The sequence below is a fragment of the Chiroxiphia lanceolata genome, chromosome 3, assembly GCF_009829145.1.
Source record: "Chiroxiphia lanceolata isolate bChiLan1 chromosome 3, bChiLan1.pri, whole genome shotgun sequence".
NCBI lineage: Eukaryota > Metazoa > Chordata > Aves > Passeriformes > Pipridae > Chiroxiphia > Chiroxiphia lanceolata.
The window spans coordinates 62,991,346-63,001,720 of record NC_045639.1 but is presented as its reverse complement, the minus strand read 5'-3'; the positions used below and the strand labels follow the sequence as shown (position 1 = coordinate 63,001,720).

The 10,375-nt window shown below is 44.6% G+C and overlaps 1 protein-coding gene and 1 non-coding gene across 9 annotated transcripts in view; one reads left to right on the top strand and one right to left on the bottom strand.

Annotated features, from left to right (window-relative positions):
* Positions 1-714: 714 nt before the first annotated feature.
* Positions 715-786, bottom strand: TRNAE-CUC. The gene has a single exon. It is a non-coding gene; the product is annotated as a tRNA-Glu (tRNA).
* Positions 787-821: 35 nt separating this feature from the next.
* Positions 822-10,375, top strand: part of NCOA7 (nuclear receptor coactivator 7) — a 91,134-nt gene continuing 81,580 nt past the window's right edge. For 3 of the 8 annotated variants that reach the window (XM_032682090.1, XM_032682091.1, XM_032682096.1), the window contains exons 1-2: positions 825-1,019; positions 3,276-3,452. The gene's annotated coding sequence lies outside the window, so the exon portion shown is untranslated. Of the gene's footprint in view, positions 1,020-3,275; positions 3,453-8,173; positions 8,263-8,313; positions 8,432-8,498; positions 8,613-10,375 lie in introns of those variants that run through there. The other 5 variants (XM_032682093.1, XM_032682097.1, XM_032682092.1 and 2 more) reach the window with 4 other exon arrangements.

Genomic DNA, 10,375 nt, shown 5'->3' with positions numbered 1-10,375 from the left:
GCAATCTGTTCCAGTGCTTGGACACCAGCACAGTAAAGAAGTTCTTTCTCATATTCAGGTGAAACTTCCTGTGCATCAGTTTCTGCCCGTTGCCTCTTGTCTTATTGCTTGGCACCACTGAAAAGAGCCTGGTTCTCTCCTCCTGACACCCTCCCTTCAGATCCTTGTAGACATTGATGAGGTTTCCTCTCATTTGTCTATTCTTGAGGCTGAAGAGGCCCAGTTTCCTCAGCCTTTCCCCATAACAAAGATAGTTCAAAGATTTGTGATAGCACTAAGTAAGCATTCAGCTCTGGGGAGAAAGATGTGGAAACACCCTAACTGTAAGAGCAGCCAAAAAAAAAAAGGAAATTATGGTATTTGTGAGTGCTGGCCAACGGCCCTACTTTTACCCCTCTAAGCAGCCTCTGCTGACTTCTAGACTCCCTATGCGCGAGCATGGGGTGTCCACAGGTAGTTCCGTGAAGTCAAGGCTTCCAAACACTACACCTGGCCACACTTCCCCTGCCCACAGCGCTGTGACTTTGCTCATTGCCTTTGTGCACGATTCCTCCACGCTGCCACATGTGTCTTAATACTCACAGCTGGGCAGTAATGCCCACGCCTCGCGCTCGCACAGCAGCCGGCCGATGCTCCCAGAATTGTAAAAGCAGGAGAGGGGCGGAAAGAATCCAAAAACGCAAGAGTTGGAGGGGAAAAACAGAAAAAACAATCTTCCCTGACCGGGAATCGAACCCGGGCCGCGGCGGTGAGAGCGCCGAATCCTAACCACTAGACCACCAGGGAACTTGACGATATCGCCGTCATTCCTTCCTACCACTCCTTTCTAAAGACCCCCAACGGCCATAACGACACCCCCACGCCGCATTGTGCCGCTGGTTTTTCCTTGTGCTCCCACTTTCCAGGCAGTACCAAGTCGTGGAGGCAGCTGCGTGTACGGAGGGACGTTCCATTCCACCCCACAGAAGGGGATAGCGACGGCGGGGTGGGAAGGAGAGTGGGCGGCCCAGGCGAGGCGGGTGAGGGTCCCCCACCGCGGGCGGGAGGCGGGATGGCTGTGGGGGGCCGGGCGAGACGGAGCCGTCAGCCCGGGGGTGCCGCAGCGGCAGCGGGGGTGACTCGCTCATGGCCACAGGCGAGAGCTGCGCGGCCGGGGCAGGGGCGGGGAGTTCGGGGAAAGGCGCCCGAGCGCGGGGCCGGGTCTCCCTCCCTTCTCCCGCGGGGCCCCCTCCGGCCGCCTTCGGCGGGCGCGGAGCTCCGCACAGTTGTTTTCCCTCATTTCGTGTTGCTTGTACACGCTGTTCCTGACGAGATCGTTTCTTTACGGGGCGCCGCTGTCACGGCTGCAGGCGGGGCCTCGTCAGCCGAGCGCTCTGCCCTGCACATCCCGGGAGGCGGCTGCCGGGAGGGAATGAACGTGGCGGTTCCCTCAGCTCCGGCTTAGTCGTTCTCCGGGCGGGCTGTGAAAATAAAAGCACCGGTGTTAGGCCTGCAGGGGAGAGCCGGTCCAAGGGCGTGCCTCAAGTGGGAGCCAGTGGCCCCGCAGAGGGACTCGAGGTTGGGGGTTTGCTTGCCTTGCACTCCCGCGGCCTACTCACGCCATAGATAATAATCTGTGACCTTGCTTTTTTTGGTAAGATTTGTGTGAGAGGAATGAAAACTGCCAGCGATGCAGATGACATTGCATGAGCGCTTCTTCCTCTGGCATGTTGGTTTTATGAATGCAGTAGATCTGCAAGCAGTACGAGGAAAAATAATATTTCCTGTTTAAGCAGTGTCCAATAATACGGGAGGGTTGGCTCTACACAAGCAAATTTCTCTAGTTCTCAAGCGCTCTGCCTCTAAAATGCATTATATAAGAAACCTTTTCTGTGTTAAGATAGATAAGCTTCTCCTGGACTGTGCAAATATACATTAGCTTATCTTTAAAAGTTTTAGAGTCAGAAAACAAACCTAAAGGGATCCCTTTCTTCGGGAATGTATTCAGGAGGTTGATGGTGTTTGTTTTGTGTCTCACTGGAGTTCCTTGTCATCAGCCAACAGTTGATTTCATCCCAAACCCTTCACCATAGCAGGCTGGAACAAAACATGGGTCTTGATTGTGATGGAGATTTCTTTTGTCTGAACTGAGCAATTTTATTGTGCAATGAGGTAGATATCATAAAATACAAGGTTATAATCAGGCTGTCTTAAATACAGTCTTATGTCTTATATATGCAAGAATACCATTTCACATGTGTAGATTGATAGCACTTTCTTTGGTAAGACCAATGCATTTCAGGCCTTGAAGAGACAAAGCTGTGGAGTGCTAGGGGCTGAGGTATCACTGTGGCCTGAGGCCACTGCAAAGAGGAGTGTGTGGTTAGGGGAAAGAGGTCAGCTGGTCCCAGCAGGTAATCTGTGCCCATTGTCAAAGAGAAAGGCAAGGTGGGACCTAGTTTCCTGCAACATGGAACCTGCAAGGAATGTGAACCAAATAATGAGATGGTTCCATGCTGCAGAAACTGAGCTAGCCTTAAGGAGTTTGTATGCTTCACTAGGTCCACAGTGTCATGGTTAAAAGCATGGACTTCTCCACCCTGGGTGCCTATAATGTGTGTTTTGGAGTGGTACTGAGTTCTGTGCTTCTGTGGCTGAGATGTTAGCAGCATGAGACAATTAGGTTAGAACTAGAGTAGGTCCACAGCAGTTGCATTTGCAGTGTTGACAGTGTGTGTTACAGAAGGGTCATTACCACTGAGTTCTTAGAAGGTCTCTGTTGTGTGACACTGCAGAGGAAGTGTCAGATGAGCCCCCTGATTCTTAAGCTGCCTAAGTGTTGGAGACAAAATATTCCTCCCTGACAATTTCAGAAAAGTAGCGGAGCCTATGAAAGCTGTGATCTTATGGCTGATGGCAGGGTGGGGAAATGTGTTTTTTACAGGCCCTAGAAAACTCTTAAAGGTAGAAACAAATCAGTCTTGTTCTGTTACGCTTGACAATTAGCAAATTATTCTCCAAGTGAGTAATACATCTTACTAAATTTCTCTTGAGCAGTGAAGGGGTTGTTGATTACATCTATAGAAGCAGTGAAAACTAAGGTATGTACTATAAAAATGTATTGAAATAAGAAATCTTTTCCTGGATGTGAACCTGGCTGACCACTAGACCATCAGGAAAGTAGCACTGAGAGTCATATGCTGTCTAGTTATTTTTAGAAATGGCTTTCTCTGCTGTACAAGTCATGTGCACTGACAAAAGATTATGCCTCTTCTCTTGCTTCCTGTATCCGACAGAGAAATGCATCAGTGAAACTGTCAGCGATTCAGCCTCCTGCCAGCACAGAAGCAGCCGGTGCCTGCGTCCCTGAGATGCTGGCTGAAGAATGATCTTCCCGAAAGCTCCAGGGAGGGAATGTCAGAGACTGATGTTTCTTTTCACTTAACAGAACAGCGGTGTATTGGTAAAACCAAGTGAGTACCATTCAGTCTTAGAGCTACTGTACCACAGCTGTCAGTTTGGAATGTAAAGCTGAATTTTGGAATCTGGAAAATCAGAGCGATTACTTTAAATGCAAGCTGTACAGCAGCATGCAATTAACTTGTCTGTTCCATATGAATACATTACATATTATTATTATTTTAATTTGCCATGTTAATTGATGTGTGACAGTAGGCTTACTATGTAAAGATGAGTAAGAATAACATCAAAGCAATGTGCTAATTTATGAAAAGTACATCATTTGAGTATGTTTCTCCTCTATAACTGTAAATACAAAGTGTCTTTAGGACCCGTGGTACATGCTTCAGCAGTAGTGAAAATCCTCGATCCGCACAAAATCTGTAAATTGTATTTGCGACTGTGTAATTTGTGCATTTATCACTCTTCTCTTACCTCAAGTGTGTGTTTCATTTGGAAAGTCCTGGCATCAGCCTTTCTTCTTTAAGTTAGACTGACTTAAAACGTACATCATCCCAGTTTCAAGGAAGTGGAGAGGAGGGGGACGGAGATGATGATGCATGGTCTTTTGCTATTTTATGTTTACTTTCCATGTATGGTCAGAATGGTTACCTAACTGTTAGATTATAATGATTTTCTGGCGGAAAAAATACTATTGTAGTTTATATTTATTATATCTGTTTTAACCGTAGTAGTGTTTTTATGGAAATAATGTAAGGAAAACCTCAGAAGGCATTGTCCAAGTATCAGAACTGCTGATCTCCCAGCTCCAAGCCCCTATTCCAGGCTCCCTCTGCCTGCAGTGTGCCGCACACAGCGCCAGGGAGCGGCACACGGGGACGTGCAGCGTCACATCTCGGTGCCGTCCAGGCGCGGCGTTCCCTGTTTACTTTAATGAGAAATCCTTTAATGGGAAATACTTTAATGATCCTGAAGAACAAGAAAAGGATCAACTAGCAATATTTTTAAAATAATTTTACAAGTTCTTTTATTCTTTTCCTTCAGCTGCCATTTTAACCTTGGCACTGTATTTGATTTAGAAAAACATGTGTCAGCTCTTAGCCTATGTTAAAATGCACCTGATTCGGGGGGTTTGGGATAAGGTATGGTGGTGGGATGCTTCATCCAGCGCCCACTGAGCTCAAAAACATACCTTAGTTGAAACAAATAGGACTTTTTTGCCATCTCTTGTATCAGCAAATTTCATTTCTTTTACAGTCTTTATTCTGAGCATTTTGGAAGCAACTTTTGGTTTGCTCTACTACACAGTAAAAATGGGTGCATAGAACCAGTTATTAGTGGAGAAGTTCTTATAAAATTTTCAAGCTGTGGCCTCTTTCTAATTTTTGTAAAACTTGTGGAAATTTTCAATACCTCTGTCAAATTGAGTTCTACTTAGATGATCAATTCAAAGTTAAAGGGTGAGTTGGGGACACTCTGAAAATTCATCATTATATAAACTGAGGAAACCAGGCTAAAAATAGCCCTCAGTGCATGGTAGGATCAAGCTGGGCCTCAATTATGTATGCATAAAAGTCTGTCTGTATGAAACCTATTTTGTGACTACTTCATGGTGAATAATTGTAGGAATAATTGGGAAAAATGGGACTGCTAATGGAAAAAAAAGATCAGTGTCACCTTTATTTTCATATCTTTTCAAAAATGGACTGTTGTGGTTGTCAAGGTTATCAGTGTAATTCTTTATGGCAGGTTGTCTTTTTTAAATAAGCAAGCTGTAAGCTAACAGTTGCAGATGTAAAAAAAAAATCCAGAAACTACATGAAACACACATGAGTAATACAATATTTTTTTCTGCTATTAATGTAAGCTGATCTGAATGCAGGCCATAAACATACTGTGCCTCTAACAATTTTTTCACTGTAATGCATGCAATTCTGTTAATGTACTCTGAAGTGTGTATTGTGGGAGAACAAAACCCCTTCAAATGTAGTACTTAAGTATCCCAAATCTGTTCTGTCTTCCACGTGTGGTTATACATGTGAGTTTTGTGAGAAATCTATTTCTAGGGTAAAAATTCACAATTTGGAAGTGATTAAAATAGTGAAATTGCATTTTATGTCCATCAAAATAGTGCAATCAGCGATAAAACTAATTTGCGCAATCCTGAAATGAACGAGCAACGTGAACTTAAGATTTTCTCAGGTAAAGATATTCTAACCTCTAAAGATATTCTCCTCTAACTATAAAGAAAAAAAGAAGACAGAGAAAAGAAACACACGTTGCTTTAAAACTTTCATAATTTTAAATATAGCCTTGGGATTTCTTGGGCCCTGATGCATATCTTGGGAATGCCTGGGGTTGACTCTTGAGCAAATCAAATGCTACCATCTGAAGTTAAAATAGGACCCATGGTTCCCAGTTTCCCATCTGTCATTAGGATAAGATCTGACACTAGTGAGATCATACTAAGGATTACCAATTGCAGTGGAAAATAATATGTTTTAATCACACCATTACAATCATGTGAAGAAAAGCAAAATGGGTAATTTTTTCCAAAAAAAGAAGCAAAGGCCTTGTAGCAAGAATCCATGCCCCATTTTCAGTCCACAAACTTTCCCAACTTTGGGTTGACTTGTAACAATAAAAGCCCCAAACTATCTATTCTCAAACCAGCAGTTGATACTACAAAGACAATGAATTAAACTATGTTAGAGCATTTGTATTCAAATGAATTGGCACAGAACATATTGCCATGGGAAAGAGCAAACCATTCAGATCTCTAAACTGTAGAGAGAACAAAACTAAATTTTATTTCAAAGGTGATGTGTGTGTGTGTCTAATCTACCTATCTGCTTATCTCATGTTCATTGCTGCAACAAATAGGCAGGCATTACTTATTACTTCCAGACTCAGTAAAACAAAACAGTGCATTATATCCCACTTACCCAGGTTCTTGTAATGACATGAAGTCTGTGGGTTGAGCTACAACCACAGTAATCCACAGTGCCATAACTGGAACTTGTACAATGCTTTTGTTCTAGTCCTAACCTACTTAGCCTGCTGCTCTGACAGGAGTTCAAGTCATTTGTTCCTCATGCCAGCAGTTTAGAATATGTATTTGAAATGCTTGGGGCAACAAGAATGCTATAGAAATGTGTAGTTTCTTTGTCTACTATATGGAATCTACTCACTGTCTTCATAGAGCTACCTACACAATACAATAGAGGTGACTGTGCTTGGAATGATGATTGGCAGCAAACTGGTACATTAGGACAGGGACAGCTTTTTCTGGAGCTAAAATAAGTTGTTAGTCACTGTCATTGTTGTGCAAGTGCAGCTAAGAGATAATTAGGGTTTCCACTACTTTGATGGATAGGGCTTCATAGTTTCTGCAATTTGGCAAAAGAAGTTGGGTAAATAGTACTGCAGTTTTCTTCCTCTTTTGTTATCTTCCTCTTTTCTTCCTCTGATTTTGTTATCTAAGCACTGCTGGAAGAGTAACTGAGAGCAGGGCCCCTTTCTTCTGTGTGGTGGTAGAGAACCTGTGTGCTAGTGAAGTATTTGAAATTTTAACCAATGTAACTTTGGTTTTGTCCATCTTTTGCCTGGTAATAATATAGATATAAGATGTAGTAGCTGCAGTATGCGATCAAAATGTATCCTCTAAGCAGGAGACTATGTTTTAAAGCAGATTTTTGTCTTGTAAAATGCACTGTTTCAGTTTAAAAAAAAAATCAGATGGAAACTTCAATTTTAGCAGCAAATTTAGTGGAGGAGTTGAGGCAGTTGTTGTCCCAGTATTGAAACTGAGTGGTAGCAAGCATATGCTATGAATAGGGTAATGGCAGTGGTGGGAGATGGCTGTGTGTCTGTATTGGAGTTGCATTTTGTCCTGAAAATGATACATATGTTTTCAAAATGGATCTTTAAGCAGCTGTTAAATTAAAAAATAGGCCTCTGACAAATATCTCTCTTACTTAAAATTAGAATTTGTTGGGTTTGTAACATTATAACTGGTAAAATTATACTTGAGACACCTGCACACCACTTGTTATTTTGACATACTCTCTTAGCATCTCCATGTATATGTGTCATTTTTTCATTTATGCAGGTGTCTGCCTATCTTCTGGCTTTTGTCTTGTGGAATTTAGGATTTAATGTTACAATGCCTTTTTGGCCTTCTCCTAAGCTTTCAGCCTTTTAGAGCTGGTTACTGACCGAAGGAAGAAATAAGCAGCTAGATCTTGTTTAGGCTAGCCGCAAATATCTAGAATGGTTACCTGGAGTTACCTCGGGTAAGGGAATGTAGTTTCTGGTAGCTATAGCAGATGGTGTTTTTTGGGGGTCGGGTGAAGAAGCCTACTTGCTGGCAGTGCAGAAACAGCAGATGAAGTTTGCAGGCGTTTCAGTTTCCCACGGATCTAAAGGCTTTGGTTAACCTTAATTTCCAAAACTGGTTGTTTTGTTTTTAGTACTGCCCTTGAGAAAACTCCTCTTTAGAGGCACACACTGGCGCTCAGGCTGTATGAAGAAACACGCCTAACTCGTAGGACTTATTCTGGCCCCGCAGACCGACCCCTTTCCCCAGGATAGGGCTTGAAGGCCGTGAAGCCCAGGAGGAGCGTGCGCCGGTACGACCCCGCTCCCGAGGCAATGAACGCGGCTCCCGCCCGCCGACGGCGGGGCCAGCGCGGTCCGCTGGGGCCGGGCGGGGCCGAAGGGAGGTGGGACCGTCGGGGCGGGGCGGAGCCGCGGGGGCGCGGCGGGGCCGACGGCGCTGTGGCAGAGCGGGGAGCGGCGGAGCCCTCGCAGAGCGCTCCCGCCGCCGCTGGGCCGCGGGCCCGCCATGCCGCCCGCCCGCAGGTCGGTGTGACTGCCCGTGCCCTGCCGAGGGGCCGCGGGGCGGGCGGGGCTGCTCGGTCACGGCCTTGTTTCCCGGCCGGGGCGTGGACAGGGCGCTGTGGTGGCGGAGGAGCTGTTTGTTTGCCCGCTCGCCGGTGCGCGGAGCCAGCCCGGCACCGCTGCGCGGGAGGTGAGGGGCGGCCCTGCGGGCGCGGCGGGGCCGTGCGGGGCCGTGCGGGGCCGGGGCGGCGGCCGGGGCTGTCTGGGGACCAGCGCTGGGCTCTGCGGCCGCCGCTGACCAGCCGGTACTGCTGAGGGGCGCTTTGACGGCTTTCACGGCTTCGAACCTCATTGATGTCCTCCCTCGCCAGGTCTTGGATGATTTACTGGAATGTTCCAGGCTCTCTCTCGCTCTGTCTCTCTCTGCTTCTCTTAATTTATAGTCTTAGGTTGTCGTTATTAAGAAGTACTGCGGTGCTAGAGGTGTGTCGGTGATTGATTTTTGTCTCTAATCTGTGCAATGGACTTTCTTCCTTGTACCTCATCATACAGTACTTCAGAGTTGGTTTTGGGGTGGAGGGGCATACTTGTGTCTTGAGTGGTGTGTTAGCAATATTATGGCGCTAAAGGATGCAGTCAGTAACTGCTTGTCCCCTAGGTGATGAAATGAGATGATGAACACTTCCATTCAATAACGGGCTTTTAGCATGTGTTTACTTTACATGCTACAATTATTGTTCTCTCATTAAGTAGTCATACATTTCTTGTATTAACGCACAATGGTGGACTTTTAAGATGTGTAGGTGCCCATTAATCCATTATGGTTTGCCTCAAATCCTGTGAAACAGCCTAAGGGCCTGTGTTTGTGTGATACTTAAAAATGCATGTTGATGAACTTTGCCAGTATATTTTATCAGCGAATGTTTACATAGTGTGGAAATAATAATTTACTGATGTTGTTCTGTTGGACGGTTATGTATACACACACAGACTTTCAGAAAATTAATGGAGAAGGCAATAGAAAATGCCAAGAAATTATGTGTGAATATATGTTTTCTGAATTAAAATTACTTTATCGGGAATATATATCTTTAACTGTAAGTCATGGTTAAAAACATATAAGTCACAGTGCATTTTAGACTGCTTTCTCTTTTATGCTTTTACCTGGAAAATGTCCATAAATAAACCGAAAATGTTTTAAAGACCTGAATAGTCAAGTAAGGTTGGTCCTGTGAAGAGTTGTCTTGAAGCAGATGCTTGTAGCCAAAATGCTGTCTGATGCCTTTCCCTCTTTTTTGTTTTTGTTTTTAAATAATGGATCAAAATCTTGGGCTTGGAGAGAAATTCTCTGCTTCATTTAAATTAAATTGCTTTTTTTCTTGTTGCATATTATTATGAAGAAGAAACACTTCTAGAACATCTGATTTGTCCAAGTTAGTTATGAGGCAGTCTCTGGGTTTCACTCCTGGCCTTTGCCCAGTGTCCTGTTCTCATTGCACCAGTGGCCCCACTTCCATTTGGATTTGTCACATCTACCGCCAAAATGATAAGTGATTCCCTTTGGAGTTGAAGTGAGTTAGAATTGATTGGAACAGTTCTTGTCTTGTTGTATAGGCTTTGTTGCTTTGCTTATCCAGGATTTTGAAAGACTAAAGTTGGCTGGAGGTTGGCCCTGACTTCAGGGGACAGCTTGAAAATCTCTTACGGTGTTAGGGAATAAGCCCCTCTATTCAAACAGAAGTGAATTCACTTGAGAGTGATTTGGGTTGGAGAATAACATTTTTTCAAAAAGATAATTAACAAATCATGAGAATCCTATGGATAGGTACTGCAGCCAGAGTGACTCCGTGCAGTCACACATTTGGGTGGGAAATTAGTATGAGCCTCTGCAGCATGATCTGACACAAGAAATTGCCCACCAGGCAGCTGGAAGTACTCACAAACAATAATTATGGAAATAAGGGACAAAGGGACTCAATTTCTCTTTGCTATCTAGTAGGCATGGAAGGAAAGCTGGAACATAACCAGTGTTGAGAAAAATGGTAAAACTACCTTTCTGGAACCGGGCTTGTGTCCTCTGTCTCAGCGGGTGCTGCCCAGTGCAGCTGCAGTAGTCCTTGGCACTTCTGGAGTG